Genomic DNA, 12,289 nt, shown 5'->3' on the forward strand with positions numbered 1-12,289 from the left:
TCAATAACTTTCTCCCAACTGTTTATTTGGGCCACAGACATATGAATATATAGACTAGAAATTAAAGATGAGGGGTAAAATCAACTGTTGAAGAACGAAGGGGGTAAAGCTGACTGTGATTCGTCAATAAATCAATCTGACAGTATATAGGCATCTCGCATTATAATATCACCATTTAGTTCTTAAAAGTAAAATCTGCTTTTGAATGAATAGACATTTTTACATGGGAGCGCAAATTACTCGCCACGTTATGAACAAATTTGCGAAGTCCAAATTCGGCAAAATAAATTTCTTCTATTTTCAGAGTCGAATATTTCGTTTACGTATTTAGTTAAGACACTTTTATAAATGTTCATAATTTACTTCCCAGCAACCAACCAGCTATGTGTTCAGACGTATCTCGATGTGATAGTATATGTTTCTACAACTGATCCATATTATACGATGTGAATAAAATGTGAATGAATTAAATAAATAAATAAATAAAATAAAATATGCTAAAAATAAAGTAAAATAATGCTTATATATGGAATGTAATACGACAATTGGGTTTATTCTCTTTTTCACATCTATTTTTACAAGTTTTCATACCAAAAGCCACCATTTTGCCGTGTTATTTCGTAAAATGAACCGATGATGCCTCGACCATAGTTCGCACAAGAATGATGACGTCACGTTTTCTAAATTCACTTGAGGCCATACGCGAGCACAACCGGCTCCAATGGAACCGGTATGGGGAGTGGGGAATAATACGCTTTTAATCACTTAGGGCAGGTCTACTAATATTCATATGTCTATGATTTGGGCCTATTTAAAAGAACAAGTGTAAATCAATAAGCCAGCGATCATCTCCCAATTGACACCTGAATATTTGCGAAAGTTGCCACCGTTTGCGAGCCGAAATCTTGTATTAATAATATTCCCTTTTTTTGGACTATACTTAAAAGAGTCCCAACTGCACCCAACCGTCTGGAGCCAGTGAGACTATGGCATCCCCTATTGGGGTATGTTGTGAGGCTGGGGGTAGTAAGAGGGGAAGAAGATGGGGAAGAGGAAAGTATCAGATCTGGTCACCAAACACGGCCAAAGCCATTTCAAGCAACTTGTACATTCTTAATGGTGGTATTACACACTGATCGTATCATCCACTGGATATACTACATATTATTATACAAATATAAAATTTACCTGCGCACGCCGGATTTTGAACCCACGACCTCCAGCTTGCTAGTCGAGAGCGTTATACCTCAACCACGGATTATAATTTACTGTGAAAAAAATAATAAAAGTTATGACGAATTCAAACCACAAAAAAAGTAATTTTGCCCCACCCTATGGTTAAAATGATTAAATATTTAATTATATGAATTTAAAATGCCAGTGTATAATTTTTTAATGATACAGTATTCTCATCTCAGTGTACTTCAAGTCTAAGATTTCAATCTCCGACCCATCTAGAGAACGTGATTAAAGCCATACACAATATTGTATTCAAAACTAAACTTTTAGCATTACGTTTAAACGGTTTCCGTCTTTCTCTTAATAACATCTCAGGGCCCGGAGTTAACCCTCGAACCCTCGGGCCCGGAGCCCGGAGCCCGGGGACACAGATCCAAACTTTGTTTTTAATTGATTAACACGTTTAGGGGCTCGACACCAACTTCATCCCTTCACCCATTCACCCCTTCACGGCCAAACAGCGGCAGTTTGATACTAACGCTGAAATAACACTAGAGGATTGACACGTGTTTCTGTCTTAAATTTGACCTAAATCCAGACAAACCTACTGAAGTTTAAAATAATATTTATTTATTTTATTGAAGAAGAAAGAGAATAAGACAAAAAAAAAATATATATTAATATATATAACAGTCTCAATTACGAATCGAAATCAGGATCTTTGTGTTACCGGGACAAACGTCTTTAACCACTCGACCATTGGGACCTAATTACTATGTGACATTTTTGTTGATCTTGTATTATCAATATTATCTTCCAAATAATTTTCCCATATTTTTTGACCACGATAAAAAAACGGAATTCATGACAAGAGAGGCATGTTTATGAGATGATGTGAATTAAAAAAAATGTTCTTTTCAAGACCTTTATTAGTGTATGATGTTCTATTCTCTCTGGTTACTTTTCTAGACATACAGTTTGATGGTTTGTTACATACAGGGTTTTCCAATAAGAGGTGTTATTTTGATATTCAATCGTAAAAGATCAATGGTTTCGTTGCTTGTGTGGCATAAAGCGCCGTCTTGTTGAAAGTAAACGTTGTCTCCAGATCAATACCATCTAATTGCTGCCATAAAAAATCATTAATCATCTCTCGATAGCGCAATCCATTCACCGTAACTGTTGCTCCAGCCTCATTTTCAAAAAAGTAAAATCCAATGGCTCCGCCGGACCATAAACCGCACCAAACAGTCACACGTTGAAGATAAAGAGGCTTTTCAACAATAATTCTTGGATTTTTTGAGCCAATTTTGCTTGTAGACGAAGCCACCGAGGTGGAAATGGGCCTCATCACTCAAGATGATTTGCATTTGATTTTATCAAGTGAATTTTAATAATTTCAATGCGTTGTTGAAGCATGTATCGTTCCATTTTTATTAATGACGTAGTTTCTAATTGTCAAATGTCAAAAAATTAAAGCCTCAAAAGTAACATCTACCGAAATAGCGGGCTATTTAAAATAACAACTCTTATTGGAAAACCCTGTAGTTATTCAGATAACTGTTGTGATGAACTTGCCCTGGGATAAATTTTTTTTATTATTGATTTATTATGGTGGGAAAGAAATTTTCAGTTGATCTCACGACATAGGGAATTACCAGATGTTGGACAACTGATTTTAAAACAAGTGCTTAGATTTATTATGGTACTTGAGAAAAAAATAGGAACATGCACTGTATCGTCAGAGACCTCCGGGGTGGTGCTAAAATTCTCAGATTTAGTCCAGTGCAGCAGCGAATTTGCCATTTGGGGGGAGCGGATAGAAAAAAAACCCTAACAAGATCAATAAGAAACAATTCAACTAGGTTGAGCAACGCTACTAAAGTGACTTATTAAGTAGGAAATACGCCGTTAAATATAGTTACGTAATTTTTCTAAGGATTTAGACGAATTATAATTATGAATAGCGAGGTAAATAACATTTTAACAGGACGAGTTTGGAATTTGCCTAAGTAAATTAAAATCTCGCAAGAAGATTAAAAAATAAAACTATTACATCATAATTACTTACTACATCCTAGAATTAGGTTGGTAATTTGAAAAGAGGCTAAAAACTGGTAGGCCGACACGCCACTGGACTGGAAGGGTCTTGTTTCTTCTTTGTCAATTCTTTGAACAAAGAATTGGACAGTTTACTTGAGAAGTAACAATTTATTGGTTTTGAAACGATTTAAATTAATGTTACGGGTTCTAGAGCTCATAATTGATGAGGTCTTTTAGTGCGTTTCTGTCCATGAATACACGAAATTTCGAGAATTCAAAAAGACATAAATTAGATATCGCATATGGCGAAAGGCGGGGTTGGTTTGGGAAGGGAGTCTGGATTTGAAAGCGCGGAGAGACGGTCGAGACAGTCAGCGTGGAAAAGCGGGGGAAGATAGTCTAGATTGGTGAGAGCTAAGAGACGGTCGAGGGTGAAAAAGCGGTTCAAGATAGTCAGTTTTGAAAGCGTTGGGAGACGGTCAAATAGGATCAAGGGGGTCAGGGGTTCAAGGTTTGGGAGACGGTCAAGTACAGCTAGCATCGGTCAACGTTGTAATATAGTCAAGGCGATTAAAAGCTACGAAACGCGTCAACAAAAATTCATCGTCGAAACACGAACACGGCTAAAGTCATTTAGTGTAGAAGGAGTGGTTTTTCTAACAGCATGGGTATTTTGCTGCATGTGAGTGTGGTTGGTTTTTATGATTGTTTGGATTGCACAAGGAATCGAAATTGGTAAGTCTCATTATAATCTAATTACTAACCCTTATTTTCCTTTATGTAAACCAAATAATTCAATTGTATTTTGAAGTAAGAGTATTTAACCTGAATACTATAGGTGATTATGTTAAAATCTTCAACAGAAGAATTGAGTTCGGACCCTTTTAGCAAGAGGGGCCATAAATCACCTATTGTGTTAAGGCCGCCTGGGCACTGGTTAGTTTTAACACTTTAGAATATCGAACAATGCGCATTATTTGGGTTATGAGTTAGACTAATTTTTGCAATTTAGAATGATTCAATAATTCTCCAGTAGTTATATTTAGCGTCAAAATTTATAAAATACAAACCATTGTATTTATGCGGTGTTTTTATAGTCCGGCGAACGGTTATTAGTCGAAGCAATCAGATATCTATAGGCGGAGTAGTAACGAATGGAATGGTTAATTATATGCTTCAATGCCTGTTATTTGACAATGAGTTATCGTATCCTCCTTGGGAATTCAACTTATTCTTCACGGAATTCATAGAATATATTTAATTAAATATAATTTATTCAAACATCACTCTCACTTAGCCGTGTGCCGCGAGCGCACCATTATTTCAACTATTAGAGCCACGTGCGTATACCTACGTACCACTAATACCTACTTCCAAGTCCGTTTTACGAACTTTGTGAAGGCTACGGTGTATTGTAGTTATTACAGGGGTTTCTCTGTTAGCATATAATTTTCATTCATTTTTGAATCGGGATAACGCAGCGGATTGAAGCTAGCCGCCGAGAGAATGCATCTGTCTGGCATTCCTATTCTATCAAGTGGGATTTTCATTTTTTATAAGTTTGGCGGGGACGAAGTGTACGAATTTTCCGTAGGCTTTCCTATCTTATCAAAGCGACAAAAGCGAAGGGAACGAAATTTGTGATTGGCTTGCCTAATAGGGACTTTTGTGTAAGCAAAGTCGATAACCCTGGGTACCGAGATAACGTCTATTTCAGTAGAGCAGCGCCGGCTTTTCCCCTGCTCAGGTGTGGTTGAGTTATTCCCGTAAAAGCATCGGTTTCTGTCGAAGGTGTTGGAGGACCAGCCTTAGATAGTCACCCTGGATAGACCCCTGTTTCGAGTATTTTCAGCTGGTGAGAGGACGCTTTCACGGAGTTCCAATCGAAGGGAACGAAGATTGCTAATGGGCTTTCCTACTTGAGTTAGCTGGTAGACGAAGGAACAAAGCGGATAAGGGCTATGCTATTCTTGTCTGGCGTATGAGGAGGATTTTTTCGCTGACAGAACGAAGGGATCGTGACGAATATGACGTTGTTTTGGCGATTTCTGACGTCCTTCCTGTCAAATTCAATAAGTACTTACCCCACTATAGGAGGAGAAGTCATCCAGAATTAGGTTGGAAATTGACTCCGACTGAAACCGTTTGAGCTGACGGAGATCGGATGATTTCAGAATCACGGCCTGATGATTCCAGTATCCCTGATCCTTAGCGCCGGAAGTCGAGGATATCATTTTCTACCATTCTTTGATATTTGAAGCGAACGGAGGGTAACAAACGATAGAGCGAATGACCATGACTTTGAAGTGGGGTAAAATCTCCCGTCTCGGAAACATTCGTTATGTCGGATGGACGCCCTCATTCAAATTAAATATTGAAATGACTATTTTGAGTGTGGACGAAAGGCTTGAAGTATGTTCTGTATTGTACATATGATAAATATGTGTCATTACCTCTACTGGAACGAGAAGCTGTATAGACTGGAGCCAGGAGCTATTTGGAGTAACGTGACTGCAGAGGCGAAGACGAACAAACTGAAGCTGAATTCATCATTATTCTTATGAGCGTAAACCAGAGGGGTGTTCACGGGACTCCCGAACTCCTGACGTTGCTGATGCAAACCACTTCAGTATATGTTTATGTTTGAGGTTAGTAGAGTGGACTCCTAACTTTCGGCATACTGGCGAAGCTTAACTCATCATCGATTTGGGGGAGGTTGACGCGACCTAAACCTCGCGCTACCCACGTGACCCAAATGGTTCCTGACATCGGACTATCATGCCACCGGACCGGAGCAGCTCCTTATACCTAACGGTATAAGATGAATCTTCATCAATCATCATCATCATCAATATCATCATTTACCACCAAGGACCCACATCCCACTTTCATCACTCTCCGGCAGGAGGCAAAACATGTCATTATTTCATCTGTCGCTGAGCGATATTCAATTAATTTCTGGAGGTGTTGGGATTGGACCATCAATTTGGCTGCTTTCGAGCTGGTCACGTTGATGGATGGGATTTGGACGGAGACCAATCGAAAGCAACACATGTTTTGTCTCTAGCTTTTCCCAAAAATACCTACTCATAGAAATAACTCACAAAACTAACAATCCATAGTCAAATCATTAACTTAGAATCTTGTGCATATTGAATTGAATTGTCTATAGAGAATTCCATGTACTTGTAATAAATTGTCTCATTATATTAGCACATTATCGACTGCAGTAACCGGAAACGTTTGGGCGAGCAAACAAGGTAGGAAAAGGTAGTTAAAATCAGGGTAGTCGGTCATTGTCTTATTTTCAAACCATACAGAATGTAACACTATTTATTTATTGTTTTTGTGTTTAATTCGTAGAACTCCATTTAATTTTTTTTTTATAAATTTAGATTAAATTTGATAATATTATTGTTAAGTTCTGCAAGTGTTTTAGTTTTTTATTATTGTGACAGCTGTTTCGGCTTACAAGGCCATTTTCAAACTGTGGTTAGTCCACATTGATACGACGTATTTATATTATTTCAAATGTAAATTTTGAAGGTGCATACATTGATTTATTACTGGTTAGACCGATGCCATGATCTATTGTTGGTTAAACCAATCTATGTTTTCCCCTCAGTAAATGGTAATGAGTTCTTAATTATTTACTAATGACTTTATTGCTATAAATTATTTGGGTGCATTATACTGCTTGGGTTTTGTGAAAATACTGAGAAGTGGTGAGTAAATTATTTTCCGTACTTTATTAATTAGTGTTAAATTTGGGTCATTCGTTCGTTTATTGATTTCTAATTGTTCAAGTAAATTTAATCTAATGCCCTTTTTTTCTATATGCAATGGTTTAGGACCCTTGTTGTTAAGTGGGGTATGATTATTCACCAAGAGATGTTCTGCGAATTTTAATTTTAATAATAAAATTAATATTATTATTAATTAATATTAATAAAATTTTTATAATAAAAACACATCCTCAAAATTCGCAGAACATCTCTTGGTGAATAATCATACCCCACTTAACAACAAGGGTCCTAAACCATTGCATATAGAAAAAAAGGGCATTAGATTAAATTTACTTGAACAATTAGAAATCAATAAACGAACGAATGACCCAAATTTAACACTAATTAATAAAGTACGGAAAATAATTTACTCACCACTTCTCAGTATTTTCACAAAACCCAAGCAGTATAATGCACCCAGATAATTTATAGCAATAAAGTCATTAGTAAATAATTAAGAACTCATTACCATTTACTGAGGGGAAAACATAGATTGGTTTAACCACCAATAGATCATCGCATCGGTCTAACCAGTAATAAATAAATGTATGCACCTTCAAAATTTACATTTGAAATAATATAAATACGTCGTCTCAATGTGGACTAACCACAGTTTGAAAATGGCCTTGTAAGCCGAAACAGCTGTCACAATAATAAAAAACTAAAACACTTGCAGAACTTAATAATAATATTATCAAATTTAATCTAAATTTATAAAAAAAAATTAGAATGTAACACACCTCATCTAAAAAGAACCAAAGTTACCACAACCAATTAAAAGGATCCTTCAATGAATTAATCACTGTCGAAACAAAAAATGACACAACGTGACATATTAATTCGTAAAGATTGAAGGATTCATGTACCGTGTGAAGTTGAAAATCAAACGTAACAAAATATTAGTTCGTTAAGATCTTAGGGCAGACGTTAAAAACATTACACTGTTTAGTTTAGTTATCTAGCTACTGCTGTTCATATATTTTTATCTAGAATCTTCAACCAGCTAAATGCTATTTTGAAATAAAATTTTCGCCAATGGTGTGGAAAAATTACAAAAGACTTCCCATTAAACAGATATACAGACATATACAGAAAACAGGAATACGGTTAATTCTAACATTTTAATAAAAAATACTACTGTATAAGTTAAATAACATTGAGAAGTAAATATATCAGTTTCCGAAAATGTAAAATAATTTATTATTTCGTAAAAAAAAGAATAATTTCACGTCTTTAACTTACGCCATGTTTTGACATAATTTTTTTTAATGATTTTTAGCGTAGTTTTTGTTTATTTATGTTTTAATTATACTCAAACTGACTTTGGTTTAAATAAGAGAAGAAAAAAAACTCACCTTAAAATTTTGACATTAAGAATAATGGCCGCCAAGTAAAAACCGGTTTTTATTTTAACTATTAAAATACATTATTTTCCATTTCCGAAAAGTGAACACTTATTTCTCATTATGATCTAAATACTACAAAGAATTTTCAAAAGTCAATTATTATGCAACACTTTTGCAATTCTCACAATAACAATTCTCTGTAGTATAGTAAAAAAAATAGTTAACAAATTAATAAATGTTGTAAGAAAACTGGATAAGTTGTGATGGTGTGTATGTTGTATCGGGTGTTTGGTGTATAGCTTGATTTTCTGTTTCATCTCTACGACGTTTCTTCTCCGGTAATGACAGTTTATTTAATCCATAGCTTGATACATGAAACGTCTACCAGACCTCTAATGGTAGATCAAAGTTTCAGTAATCTTAACCCACATTCACCCCCCTGCTTTATGCGGACTAAAGACTACAGGAGTTTCTGTTGACTCGATATTGCTTACATTGAGAGCAGCTTGCAGGGCTGGATTTGAAATCAAATTAAGATTGAAATTAATTGGGTAAGTACAAGAATTTTTTAAGCAATCGACTGTTTGTTATCAAATCCATTTTGTAATTATTAAAAATTTTATAATATAGTTTTCCGCCACTACTAACACTACAGAGCTCATTTATAAAACTATAGTTTCTCCACATTTAGATTATTGCTCTACTATGTTATATTTGCCTAATGAAGGAAATCTGAACAAAATAAATGATATACAGAATAGATCTATGAGATGTATACTAGGAAAAGGCAAATACGCAAGCATTAATCGAATGAGAGAGCAGCTAAATTGGATTCCAATAAAAAAAAGAGACTGTTATTTAATGTGTTAATTTTTGTGCATAAAGTCAAAAACAACCAAATGCCAAAATATTTTAAGGATGAAATTGTTTTTATTAAAGATGTTCATAATTACGAAACCAGAAATGTAAATAGAATTAGATTGCCACATATGAAGAAATCAAAATCACAGAACTGCCTAATGTACAAAGGACAAGATGTATGATGAACAAATGAAGGAAGAATGAATGTATTTAAAAATAAATTTTATGTTTATTGTAAAAATATTTAAAGTTACAAAATGAAATATTATCTTGTTTATATTAGTTTAAATTCGAATTTTGTATAAACTAACTCAATAAATAATACAAAACTACTGCCAACTGTAACTTCGATTTCAATTGATTTGTCAAGAATCTCTTGTTTTCATGACATGACATCAGGACACCATTGGGGATATTGAAGTTCATGTTTAGTTTCCAATTTCAAGTTTCTCCACAAATCTGATACCTTTCAGGGAATGAAGATCTTTCAGCGTTTTTTTTTCATCTGGCATGCTTTCTTGCAATGTTTCTGAAGTAAGACATGTTCCAAGGAATTATATTGAACTGATGACTCTTCCACATTTCAAATTCAGATGTCTATTTGTCTGCCTTTCTCGTGCACCTATTGTTCGAGAGCCTACAGATAAATTCTTGGTATTCCCCAGGATAGTACGCCCGAGGTAGTATGCGGAAACTATGTATGTTATAAAGGTTCTAAGGCTATAAAGGAGAAGGTTCTACACAGGGGTAGTTTTAGGGCTAGTTGAGTTGTTTACAGACAATGGGCGTCCACGCTGTGACCAAATTGAGAGCAGGAACAATGGAATAGAGATTGTACATTTGTACATTAAAACACAATTGGAGGGAACAGATTCGAAGAATTTCGAATGCGTGGAGAAACTATCTTCACGTAATAATTAACACAAAGCACGTCATGCCTATGATTTTCAAACAAGTCAGTAGTCTTTGTTGAAATTGAATACATCCTGAGAAAGTGGCTTCTTAAATATTTGTTCAGTTAATACATAATAACTAACTAACAAATAGAATATATAAATACACTTAGGTAAATTGTAATAAATACTTTCACTTTCTGAAAGCAAAATGACAATAAATCTATGACATAAACTTTAGTTTTTCTCTCGAAAACATCTCATATCTTTTTCCGCTACAAATAATCGAAACATTGATTAACTTTAAAGTAATCTAATCCAAAGGAGCATTTTAGTTTTGTCTTACCTTTCCTGCATTTAAGTCCTTTTACCTCACAAAAGCCATAGTCCTGCTGACTTCAAAAAGCTGTGAAAAAGAGATGTAAAGAAAATATTTTCAACCTTTTTTGATATCCCATATATATCAACAGGGCGTCTTGTGTTGATCTAGCAGATTATTCAAAAGTAACCAGCTGCTAACCCTATACAAATCTCAAGTACGCCCAACAATTGAATTTGGGACCCACCTCTGGGCTGGAGCCCCACAATTCTTGATAAACCTACTTTATTCTGTGCAAAGGAGGGCGAAATCTGATTGACAATTCATTGGTAACAGACCAATTGCCATTTCTAATGCACAGACGCAATGTGGAAATACTGAGTCTGTTCTAGAGGTATTTTAATGGAGCCTGCTCTAAGGAGCTAGCAGCTTTGATTCCCGGTGCACCAGCGCCCATTCACAGCTGATGTTGGCTTCATGAGAACGGGTCGCTTGTTCAACTCGTTTTTGTATAAGACAGCTCGTATGTGGAGCGAGTTACCAGCATATGTTTTTCCTCCTTCATATAATCCGGACCTCTTCAAGACTACTTAATAAATCCTTACCTACAGCCCTTTCTTTAACCCGCCTCACAATTTTGCCCAACCGGGTGGCAACATAGCTTCCTTGCTTTACACTATACGGATAGAGGCGCTCTTGTGAGGTGTCACATAAAATATATTCAACATTTTGCACAATTATATAATGAGGCTTATTTTTCAGACGGACTTCTAAAAAGTTACTGGCGTAGACTCTTTGTCTAGTTTATTGTATGAGAAGAATCTTCATTACTTGCTTTGATGCTAAGCAATTACAATGAAATACGTTTCAAAAAGGTATTTAAAAATACATATATTCATTAAACTAACGGAAACATTCAATTTGAGACCCTTCCAATTTAAACTAAGTTCGTAAAATTCTTTACTATCCTTTTAACTAGAAACCACTATCCCCTAAACCACTCATTCCTAAGGGACGAGAAGCCGAAAGCCCAACACCAACTCTTCCAAATCGCATCTGCTCCAGTTGGGTTTCCAGTTACTCGCTCCGAGCTCGCGGAACCGGCTCCGGAATACTCTGCACATCACTAAACTTCGTTTCGGGTCCGCGTGAACATGAGCCGAGATATTGGTTTATGTAAGATTGGTAATAGGGTGGGGATATCTCATTTTAAAAAAGTACGGTTTGCTTTCTGCGTTCGATAGTGGTACCTCCCAGTTTTATTATTAATAAATTGTAAATTTAAGAAACATGACATTTTCGATATAGGTAACATATCAAATTTATGAAATTGATTTAGTTTAGTTATTATTGCAGTAATAAACATCTAAACTTCTTTCATTGTAATATAAGAAAAAATATAAAACTATATTAATTAAAACTAAATTAATTATAAAACAAATGCAGCATCTATTTCGCCAATTAACCGAGCTCTTAATACTCCAAATAATATTTTTCTTAAATCTAACATTGAAATTTTTTCGGATTCACTGCACAAATTCAAACGTGGCATCATGTCAATAATTTAAACTGTTCAATGCACATACATACAGACACACACAAACAAACACTCACACATACATTACACACGTCACACACACACCTATAAACTACACACGTCACCTGGTAATTAAGAATTAAACATACCACTCAGCAGACATCACAAGGAAACATATCATGGGTACCCAACATGAAATATCTTATTCCTGTATACTGTTTCATCTCTGTAAATCGTGTACTGTTTGTTTCTATAATATAAAATAATTTTTTTTTTTTTTTTTTTTTTTCCTTTATTTACACATTATATTTGGCTGAATGCAAGAA

Source organism: Hesperophylax consimilis, chromosome 22 (assembly GCF_061612785.1).
Source record: "Hesperophylax consimilis isolate HC1 chromosome 22, BYU_Hcon_1.0, whole genome shotgun sequence".
Taxonomy (NCBI): domain Eukaryota; kingdom Metazoa; phylum Arthropoda; class Insecta; order Trichoptera; family Limnephilidae; genus Hesperophylax; species Hesperophylax consimilis.